Source organism: Marmota monax, unplaced genomic scaffold (genome assembly GCF_021218885.2).
Source record: "Marmota monax isolate L192 unplaced genomic scaffold, Marmota_monax_Labrador192_F-V1.1 WCK01_AAM20220418_F8-fsc00089, whole genome shotgun sequence".
In the NCBI taxonomy this organism is placed as follows: domain Eukaryota; kingdom Metazoa; phylum Chordata; class Mammalia; order Rodentia; family Sciuridae; genus Marmota; species Marmota monax.
Window position 1 is genome coordinate 2,882,857 of NW_026694744.1, and position 11,786 is coordinate 2,894,642.

Below are 11,786 nucleotides of genomic sequence, written 5' to 3' on the forward strand. Positions count from 1 at the left end.
GTCACTTGGATTTTAACCAAAGCTCGCAGTTGATTCAATGAACGGATGTATATATGAGAGAGAATTTATTAGGAGTATTGGCCCATGCCCTTTTTTTTTCCTTGAAGTTGAGAAACCCATCTTCTCCTGCTCTTGGATAGCAGAACTTCAGACCTCTAGAATCTGGTCTTCAGATTTCAAAATTAGTAGTAGCAGCCTTACAATTTCTAATGCTTTTCTATTTGAAACAAGCTATACTATCTGTGTCCCTGGTTCTCAAACTTGCAGATTTGTTATTGGGAACTCCCATGTTTTTTGATAGGAGAATTAATATTGTCAAAATGGTCCTACTACCAAAAGCACTATATAGATTCAATACAATTCCCATCAAAATTCCAATGACATTCTTCACAGAAATAGAAAAATCAGTCATGAAATTAATTTGGAAAAATAATAGACCCGGAATAGCCAAAGTAATCCTTAGCAAAAAAAAAAAAAAAAAAGCAAAGCAGGAAGCATCATAATACCAGACCTCAAATTATACTATAAAGGTATAATAATAAAAACAGCATGATAGTGGCACTAAAACAGGCATGAATACCAATGGAATAGAAGACTCACAGACAAATCCACATAAGTAACAGATATCTCATACTAGACAAAGATGTCAAAAATATACATTTAAAAATATACCTTTAAAAAATGGTTCTGGGAAAACTGGAAATTCATGTGTAGTAAAATGAAATCTGACCCCTATCTTTCACCCTGCACAAAACTCAGCTCAAAGTTGATCAAAGACCTAGGAATTAGATTAGAAATCCTATATCTGCTAAGAAGAAAATGTAGGCCCAACACTCCAACAGGTCAGCTCAAGAACTGATTTCCTTAATAAGATTCCTAAAGTGCAAGAATTAAAATAAAAAAAGTCAATGAATGGCCTGACATCAAATTTAAAAGCTTCTTCATCACAAAGGAAACAAGAGTGTGAAGAGAGAGGTAAAAAAATGGGAGAAAATCTTTGCAACCCATACCTCAGAGCATTAATATCCAGAATATACAAAGAGCTCAAAAAACTTAGCACCAAAAACCAAATAACCCAATCAATAAGTGGGCAAAGGAATTGAACAGACACTTCACAGAAGAAGAAATATGAATGGTCAAAAAATATGAAAAAATGTTCAAAATCTAGTAATTAGAGAAATACAAATTAAAACTGCACTGAAATTTCATCTAACTTCAGTTAAAAGAATACAAGAACAATAAATGTTGGCAAGAATGTAGGGGAAAAGGTACACTCATCCATTGTTGGTGAGAATCCAAATTAGTACAACCACTCTGGAAAGCAGTATGGACTTTCCTCAAAAAAACACTAGGAATGGAACCACAATTTGACCCATTTTCCACTCTTCAGTACATATCCAAAGGACTTAAAATCAGCATACTACAGTGACACAGCCAAATCAATGTTTATAGCAGTACAATTCACAATAGCTGAGCAATGGAGCCAAACTTAGTGCCCTTCAACAGATGCATGGATAAAGAAAATGTGATTATCTATCTATCTATCTATCTATCTATCTATCTATCTATCTACCTACCTACCTACCTACCTATCTATCTATTATTCAACCATAAAGACGAATGACTTTATGGCTTTGCTGGTAAATGGATGGAAATGAAGACCACCATGCTAAGTGAAATAAGGCAGTTCCAAGATGTCAAATATGGAATGTTTTCTCTGATACGTGGAAGCTAATCCAAAGTAAAGGGGGACAAAAATAGAAGAAATTTTGATGGAGTAGACAAAGGAGAATGAAGCAATGGGAGGAGGGATAGGGTAGGGAAGAACAATGGAATGAATCTGACCTAATTTTCCTATGTACATATATGAATATGCCATAGTGAATCTCACCATCATGTACATCCACAGACACTAATTTAAAAAAAACTATAAGTATATAGCAGACAGATCAGTAGAGTAGTGGGAAGGAAAGAGGGAGTGGGAGGAGAGGAGGGAAAAGGGAAGTACTGGAGATTGAATTAGAACAGATTATATTCCATACTCTCATAATTCTGCCAAAATGAATCCTAATGTTATATATAATTAAAAAGAACCAATAAAACTAATAACAAAAAAGAAATACCACTAGAGATTCACCATAATGATTAAAAATAAAGTACTGAGTAGACCATGTACTGAGGATATGGAAGAACTCAATCTCTTGTACATTACTGGTGGAAATTTAAAATGGTACTTGGGGAAAGCTTAGTTTTCTTATTAGCTTAAGCAATAGCTACTTTGGCCCAGAATTTTTTACTTCTAGTTATTTATCACAAAGGAATAAAAATGTCTATTTAATCAAGTAGAGTTGAACAAACCCTTCCTCAGAGTTGCTGTGTCTGAGCCTTGACTCCAGGAGGATTTCTGTGGGCTCTGCCATCTCTCTTAGTTCTGCCCACTCATTTTACAAGGACTGATGGAATTGGGTGATTTCCTTATATCTCTACTTGCTAAGAATTCTGTGAAATACTCCCTTGTTATATGAAGCCATAAAAACTGTTCCCATTTGCCACCAGCATGAGTAAGGGCTCATATTACAAGTAGCACAAAATGTTTGGCAATTCCTCAGGAATTCTTTCCTTGTCATAGGAAAGCTGTTCTCTACCCTCTTCCCAGCATGGCTGTAAGGAAGCAAAGAAGAGCTATGTTTATAGGAATATTAGACTTTCTGATTATGTGTCTGAATACATTCATAAGTTCATTCATCAACAAATATTTATTGAACACCTGCTATATTAAGAATTGACTTTGGATGATATCCTCACATCTCTATTCATACATGTGGCTCTGGTGGGCTTGTTTTTTTTACATGAAATATTAGAAATACAAAACTGTGTTTCATAAAATCTGTTGGCATCCCTCTTCCTTCCCCCATCTAAAGTTTTGGTTTTTACTTCTTTGTGTTTTAGATTGTTTTTTGACTTGTATCTTAAGGATTGAAGAGAATTAGCACAGATACATTCTGATGTTAAGTAAAATAGTAAATCACAGTAGGTGACAGTGGTTATGGTTTTCTCTGTTAGTAAGTTGTTAAAGAATTTGTGAAGATAGTCATGAATGTACTAAGTATTCAAATTCTGTTTCAGTTCAAGTTGCCATGTCTACACTATGACAAAAATTTGACAGGGAATAAAGTGCATCTAGAATCATCAATGCCAGTGTGTTCCTTCCTTTTCAGTGTTGATACCAAACCTTCCTTTCCTTTTAAGAATAATCAGCAGCAATCATCAACCAAAAAATGGGGTCTACTTAAAAGTGACTGGATTGGCTGTTTAAATAGTAAGAGTTGTTGGCCTGGTATGGTATGGTCATTTAGGTTCCTGCAGAGAGGGCCTCAGTTTCTATCTTTCCCATCAAAGGCCTTCTTCTTGAGAGTGGGATCTCAAGACTCTTGGTTGGAGGTCATTGAGCTCTTGGCCTACCTGGTTGTGTAGATATGGATTTTCAAATAGGGGTGGAGGCCCATAGGTTATTACTGTTGTTTGGAAAGATTTTCCTGTAGATCCAGTCTTAATGCTTTTCTGACATTCTAGCAAGGGCAGACCCTGTACAAAGTAGATATCAGTGTTAATAATATGAGGAGACAAAATAATGAGTATAGTTATATCAAAGATAATGAAATATTGCATAATGTCTGCAATTTACCATTGATTTGAATGAATCATTAGAAAACTAAATGTAAAACCTGGGACATTGTTTTGAATTGTATGCTCCCTCATAACTTTGTATGAACTTTTATACAAGCACTGTTTTATGAGTTATATAAAACATTTTTAAAAAGTAAAACATTAGAATTGAGTTTGGGGAACACACACTTGTTAATAAGACACACTTTGTGTCCTCACAGAGATGAATATCTGATTGTGATATAGACAAAAAGTGAGAATATGTTATATTATTATGTCACAGGTGAGGTATACAAAAGAAATTATGAACCAGAAGCACATGACAAATTTGTTCTGATGGGGCAAAAAGTCCTTTGAGGAATTTTTCATGGAGACCATGGCACTGGAGTTGCATCTCAAGGTATGAGTACGCTTTTACCATGTAGGAATAGTGAAGAAAGGGAGAGGAAAATGCATGGTAATATGACAGTCCTGGTAATGATGAAAAATGGATATATCTGGAGAGAGGATGGCTAGAGCATAGCAATGGGAGAGAAATTCAGGTCAGATGACAAATGTCTTCATAATGATCTAAGATGTTTGGATTTTACTATGTGAATGTTAATGACGCTTGTTGGTACTGACAACATTCCAAAGAGTAAACAGCCCAGATCAGATGCCAGCAAACTCTAGCTTGAAGGTAAAATATGGCCGATGGCCTACATTTATATAGCTTGCCAACTAAGAATGACATTTACATTTTTAAATGGTTGAAAAAATCAAAACAATAATAATACTTAATGATAACTGAAAATCATAAAATTCATATTTTGATATTTAAAATACAACTTCATTAGAACACACTTTGGTGTCCATAAATGTAGCCATGCTAATTTATTTAAATTTTATTTATGACTGCTTTTTTGTTTTAATTACAGAGTTGAATAGTTTTGTCAGAGATACTGTGGCCTACAAAGCCTGAAGTATTTATTCTCTGGCTGTTTACAGAAACAGTTTGCCAGCCTCTGGCCTAGATAATCAAAATCTGAAATTTGTTTGAAAACTTAATTTTTTATTGATTACTGTAGGAAAAAACCCCACCACTTTTCAGCTATGTGGCCATTTTTATTTTCTTCTCATTTGTATTTCATAATAACCTAGTATGCTATATTAAAAATTCTTTAGAGTCAAAATCCTGATACTTCATGACTGGCTTTTCCTAAAATGAAAGTTTCAAAAGGTAGGCCTTAAAAATAATCCATACTGCAGACAGTGCTGTAGGAACTACAATTCATGGCATTATCATCTATGACTATAAACCATAAAACATACAGACTGCATGACAGCTAACATACATGAGCATAAAGATGAATGTATCTGAGTATGGAGTTGACAAAGTGTGGCGCAGAATGATTTCTTCCTGGCATTTAAACACAGACTATCATTTTCATGGCTAATACCTGCAAAACTCTTTGATATCCAGGCTCAGATCATGATTTGAGAAGGTTATTTTGTTCCTGAAAAATAAAGAATTTGGAAAAATAGGAATTTCCACAACTCTCATTTAAAATGACTCTGTTACATAAAGGAATCAGTTTGCCCCTGCCTTGACCCACCACCATCCTAAGCAAAACTGAAGGTTGTACTTTTCTGCTAGATAGAAACCAATAGAGAAAACCCAAAGCACTAATAGGACTTTAGGGTTGGGAATTCTTTGATTCTTTTTTTTCTCATAGCACATTGCAACAACTTGTTGTCATTTTCAACATTATCACTATCATAATCATTGTTGTTATTATTATCACTGTAGCTATCATTTTTGAGCATACTGGAAGCTTTATATTGATGATTAGTTTTAGTTTGATCAACATTCTTATGAGATGACTATATCATAGGTAAGGGAGCTGAAGCTTAGAGAAATACTTTTATTTGCTTGATACAACAGAGCTGTTAAATGACAAGGCTGAATTTGTATCTTGGTCTATCAATGCTACAGTCTGTAGAGTCTTCCCATTATAGCACAGTGCTTCCTAAACCTCCGTGGTGATATATAAAGAAGCTTAGTGTGTACTAAATAAATTATTTTTAAATTAATGGTAGAAAACACAAAATATACCATCTAAATCATTTTAAGTGTACAATTCAGTAGTATTAATTGCATCCAAATTGTTGTGCAATAGACCTCTAGATTTTTTTTCTTGCAAAATTGAAACTCTATACCCATTAAAACTATACATCATTTTTCTTTCCCCCTAGCTCTGGGTAAAACACCCTTCTATTTCCTGATTATTTTAGTTTTATTATTATATCTACCCTATATAAGTGAATCATACAATATTTGTCTTTTTGTAACTGGTTTATTTCACTTAGCATAATCTCCTCTAGGTTCATCCATATTGTACCTTGTAACATGATGTCATTTTTTTTGTCTAAACAGCATTCCATTGAGTTTATGCACCATATTTTCTTTATCTATTCATCCATCAATGGACATTGGGTTGCTTGTACTCCTTGGCTATTGTGACTAATGCTTCATGAATGTGAGTATATAAATATCTCCTTGAGATCCTATTTCTAACTATTTTAGATATAATTTCAGAAGTGGGATTGCTAGGTCACATCACAATTGTTTTTATGGTAAGCCTGAATGTTTTCATTGCCCTAGATATATCAAAAGTACTATGATATTAAAAATCTGAGTCAATGGGCTGGGGTTGTGGCTCAGTGATTGATAGAGCACTCACCTAGCATATGTGAGGTACTGGATTCAATCCTCAGCACCACATTTAAAAAAATAAACAAATAAAATAAAGGGATTATATTCATCTATAGCTAAAAAATATCTGAGTCAATATTAATCTAGATTAATTAAAAGAAAAGGCTCATAAGAACTAAGAATATCTAAATTATAGGATGTCTTAACACAAGTACCTTTTGTTTCATGCAGATATTTAAAAACAAAATGAAACAAATAAGCTTGTCATGTCACCCAGCCAAGATTCTTCAGGGTTCTATTTAGGGAAAAGAAAAAATGATGTAGAGTTAGAAATAAGTCTATAATTATGAATCAAGTCCATAACAAATGTCTAATATTAATAGTCTCTGATATATGTAGAGTTTATTCAGAATAGATGAACTTTGGCCGAAGTCCTAAATCATTCACCAATGACACTAAATCAGTGAAATCTGAAAACGAGACTTGTTAAGCATCTAAAGGTCCTTAAAATAAAATTCAGCAGTTACATCTAAAACTGATCCTTGACCTACCGTGGTGTGGTCATTTTATCTCATGGGCTGAATTATATTAGTGCATCATCTTTTTCATTTCTGAATCAATATTTTTCATTCATTTTTAAGTAACCATTCTGTAAGCTGATCTTGCTGACACGGTCAATGAATCTTGGCATCATTTAGACTTGTAGGCTTTAAGAGTCCTCTACAAATTCTGTCAGATGCTCTATCTTCCTCTGACATTGCCTTTGGCCCTAATTACTCATTGCATTTTTAATAGCTATTCGGATTCTCTTTGGATATATAAGTAGCTATTTCTTTCCTAGGGAAGTGAGGGCTGAAAATCTTCTGGCGGATGGTAGGAAATAGATGGGACACATAATATTTAGAATAATATACCTTTTGTTTCATTGAGGGCCGTAGGACTCCCCTTATGACCCAGTAATTTTGCATGGGGTAGAGATGAAAAGGAATACCTGAATTAATTTTTATTTACATTTTCTCCCATGTATTTAGCCTGGAAGTTGCAGAATACTAAATCAATAATTGGAAAAAGGAAGGCTGGTCTGGACCAAAATCCTGGGCCCAGACAGCACCAGAAACAGGGGTAACAGTTTAGATGCTAGAGGGTTCTATCCTCCACCTTGACAGAAAATCACCTGGCATATTACCACCTGACCTTCTGTGCAGACTTAAGGGCTCAAAGAAATGAACTTTGGACTTTTAGGAAGACTGTAAATTATGAAGTCATTCAGACTGACTGAAATTTGTGCCATATAAGAGAACATCACTGAACTAGGAATTGGAAAACTTGGGTTCAAATCCTTACTCTTTCTCTAACTGAATGGGTTAGACACTGATCAGCTCCATGCTCTGAATCTTATTCCTTATCTGGAAGAGGAGAAGATGCATGACATTTAGAGAATTACTTTTCAAACTGTATGAGTGAAGGATTAGGTGTTTTATTTCTAATTCATCAGCAGTTGATACTTTTGGCAAATATAATAAGAATAAATTATTTTAAAAAATCATGTGTTTGGGATGGGGTTGTTTTTCAGTGGTAGAGTGCTTGCCTAGCATGTGTGAGGCACTCGGTTTGATCCTCAGCACTACATATAAATAAATGAATAAAATAAACATCCATCAACAACTAAAAAAATATATTTTTTTAAAAAAATACAATCCAAAAATAATGTGCTTAGGTGTCAACAATGTGAAATTATAATGCAAGTTTTTAAATGCTTACTATGTACTAATGACAAACATTTGTTTTGGACAGGTATTAGTCTGCAGATCATATTTTAAGTAGCACTGGTTTAGAGCAGAGCAGAGATTGGCAGTGTATAGCCTGCAGGTCAAACCTAGCACAGTGCCTATTTTTGCAAATTGAGTTTTCTTGGAACACAGCCATTCCATTCACTTAAGATATTGTTTATGGTTGATTTCAGTGAACAATGGCAGAGTTGCAGTGTGACAGAAACCCTGTGGTGACCAAAATATTTACTATCTGACTCTTTATGAAAAACTTTGTCCACCTTGGTTTAGAGGGGGCAGAAAATAAGGGAGCTGGATTAATTTCCTAAGGCCCTTTCAAGCACAAAGAGATAATAATTCTGCCACGATGCTTGGTAATAGGGAAAATTGGCTGTCTGACCCTGAAAGAGAAATAGTCAGAAAATGCTGCACCTTTCAGTGAATTAGATGTCCTAAGAAGACATTTTGCTCCAAAATGAAATATTTTGCTTTCTCCATCCCTTTATATTTCCAGTATTTCAGTGTATTCTACCCACACACTCTGAACACATACACAATTGTGTATTTGATCAGTTAAGGTCATTGTCCAGGTTTCTGGCTACCCCTTTGTTAAATTCCTAGAAATGTGTGCTCTCCTATTTCATTTCCAAAACATAGCCTATTTCTGCATAATTATTAAAGACTCTCTGTTTACCACCAAGGTCTTTCTAAAATGAGCTGTAGTTTATGGGCAGCACTTTGGTAGTTCTTTCTAGTTTGTCTTCATTTGTGGGGGTCCAAGAAGCACTAATAGCATCCCTGTTTACTACCTGAGTTCTAAATCTATAGGGAAAGACAACACTTATGATATTGGAAAATGTGGCTTATATTTGTGCATAAGTGAACGTCTTAACACTGATCTCCAGAATCAATCAGACATCATCAGAATCTCTGAAAACTACAGGCCTATGATAAAAGACTAGGGATAGAGATAATAAAAATATATAGCCTTACTTAAGAAAGGAGGCAGAAAAAGGAATAGGGCTCTTCAAGTCCATTTTATTATCTCATACCAAACAGGTCATTTTTAGATGGAGAGGTTAGAAAGACTACATTCATGGATATCCCTCCAAAAGGAGGAAACATCAGACATGGAGGGAACTAGATTCAAATGCCGACATCGTTCAGGATAAAACCTCTTCATTGACTCATCTTACCACCTATTCTGCTGTGGAAAAAGAAACTCCATTGGTTTCAAACTTAATAGAAATATAAAGTTCAGTCCAGGTTTTTCTTTTTTGGCTAGTCATGAACTTTGCCATTTCTACGTCAGATGTCTCTTCAAACCTTTCTTCCTCCACTTCTCCACTCCATCTCCTTTAAGTCAGACCTTAACAAAAGTTTTTAAAGTATATTTCTTGGATTTGGGGATATAGTTCAGTGGTAGAACACTTGGCCTGGGTTCAATATCCAGTATTGGGAAAAAAAACTAAAGCATATTTCCTGTAACAGGCACATTATCACATATCACATGCACATGGCTTCAGCATGTCTGTGTTGGATAGCTCCTTATACCTTGAGGATATCCAATCTCAAGGACACAGATAGAGCCTTACTTTTCTTTTCTGCCCCAGGGCCCCAAAGGATTCTATTAACTTCTGTGTGGGCACATCTGGAGGTGCTAGAGATTTACTATCTGGTAGCCATCTTCAGCAAGTAGAAAGTCTCTGGATAAATGCTTTAGACAAAAACACATCCTTCTTTGTTTCAGCAGAACAATTTTGAGGAACATTCTTCATTGATGCCCTGGTTGGTTTGAGTTGGTGGCAACAAGCTCATTCATGCAGTATTTTCTTATCTTTCTTCTTCCCTGACTCATACTGCTCTCTTATTTCCACTTTCTGGGATTACCTCCCAAGTGAACAACCTATCCTCTATCTTGGTCTTAGGCTTTACTTAGAGGAAACACAAACTATGTTATTATTTGTGAAGTTAGGTGGTTTTATTACTATTTATTTAAAGACAAGAAACCAAAAGCATCTATAAGTGAAGTAACTTGTTGAAAATTTTATTTCCAGAACATGTCATAGTGTTATGGGCCAGGCTATATGGGCAATGACCAAACAGACTCCATTTTACCCTGAGACTCCATATCTTGTAAGAAATGCATGGAAAGCCCCTCCTCTGTATCCATTAATAGTTGCCTAGCATAACATACTTGGCCACACAAAATAGCAATTCTTATGCAATGTAAAATTGTTCTCTTTGGTTTTCATTTTTTTTGGGGGGGGCAATGTACCTTGTGAGAGATTGATTGTCTAGACAGTAACCATTCTCTAATACATTCTGAACTAGAGTCATTTTGACCACCTTTCCTTCTGCTTGCTTGCTGCTATACCAACCTGGAAAGTCCCATGGGAAATACCAACATACCCATTGCATTGTCTCTCTAACTGCCAATTCAGCTTCTGTACCTGCTTGTTTGCAGCTATGTCAACCCGGATGTGGTTTTTGCCTTTAAATATCCTAAAATGCTCAGGCTTGGGGCTGTTCCTTGCAGAGACAGTTATGGGTCCTGTGAGGAGCAATCACTGGCTGGCTATTTAGACAAAACTGGGACTTGGTGTGTTTTCTGAGCAACCTGCCTCACAACGATATCTAAGGATAGATCCATGTCCAATGTTTCCACTTTACTGATGTCTCCTTTCCATCCAAGATCCAAAGCATTTTCCATGTAACACTTCATTACCTGAATGAAATTTTAATAGAAAAATTTAGATGTATTAGTAGGCATAAGGTATTTTAAAACGCATTTGTAGAAAGTGGCCTCTTTGCAAGTAGGCAAAGTGGTAAATACTTAATCCATGAGTTTTGTTCAAGTGCTAGGACCCATTTATTGTGATTCAAAGAATGGAGACTTTTTAATCAGCTTTTTATTTGTTTGTTTTCTGAACCATTCATATTACAAGTATTGTTTGCCATGTTCATTTCTTGAAATAGAGCCAAATGAAGCACTTTGCAAGCAAAACAGGCCACTCAAATGATTTATTATCATTCAAAAATAAATGAAAATGCTCCAAAGCTGAACAATTAAGCTTTCAAAAGTAAGTACTCAAGTAGGCTTCCTCATTTAAAGAAATCCAAATTAGCTTTAAACTCTCAACTCTAATTTCAATTAAGCAGAAAAAAAGCCCCTGTCCAATTGTGAACTATTTTTATTTTGCCATTTTCAGTCTTTTAAAACATCAGAAGTATCAAGACAGACAAAAGACTGTTGGAAAACATTTACCTACCATCCTGAATGGTCATAAATAGCAGGTAGGAGATGACATCTTGGGAATGCCCTCTTAGCTTCTCTAGGCTTATAATCATCTAAGTGGAAATGAATGGAAATTGGGCCAAAGAAAGTGAATATATATATATATATATATATATATATATATATATATATATATTCCAAGCAGAAAACAGTATAACTCTCCTGGGAGTTTTGAAGAGCTCTTTTTTACTGAAGGAACTATTTACTATTTAGAGGTGTGGATGGAGTTAAGGGTACCATTAAGGATACTGGGGTATCAGCATGTAGCAACATTAGAAAGCTAGAAAGCTATTGGCAATCTTAGGCCTGGTGAGGCAAAGGTGGGAACAGATCTACTAGGCACAGCGATAGCCGGAAA

General features: G+C 35.2%; 1 long non-coding RNA gene across 1 annotated transcript; it reads left to right on the forward strand.

Annotated features, from left to right (window-relative positions):
* The first annotated feature begins 2,900 nt into the window (after positions 1-2,900).
* Positions 2,901-11,497, forward strand: LOC124079090 (uncharacterized). Its single transcript, XR_006847143.2, has 3 exons — positions 2,901-4,066; positions 6,083-6,185; positions 11,343-11,497. It is a non-coding gene; the product is annotated as an uncharacterized LOC124079090 (long non-coding RNA).
* Positions 11,498-11,786: the final 289 nt, after the last annotated feature.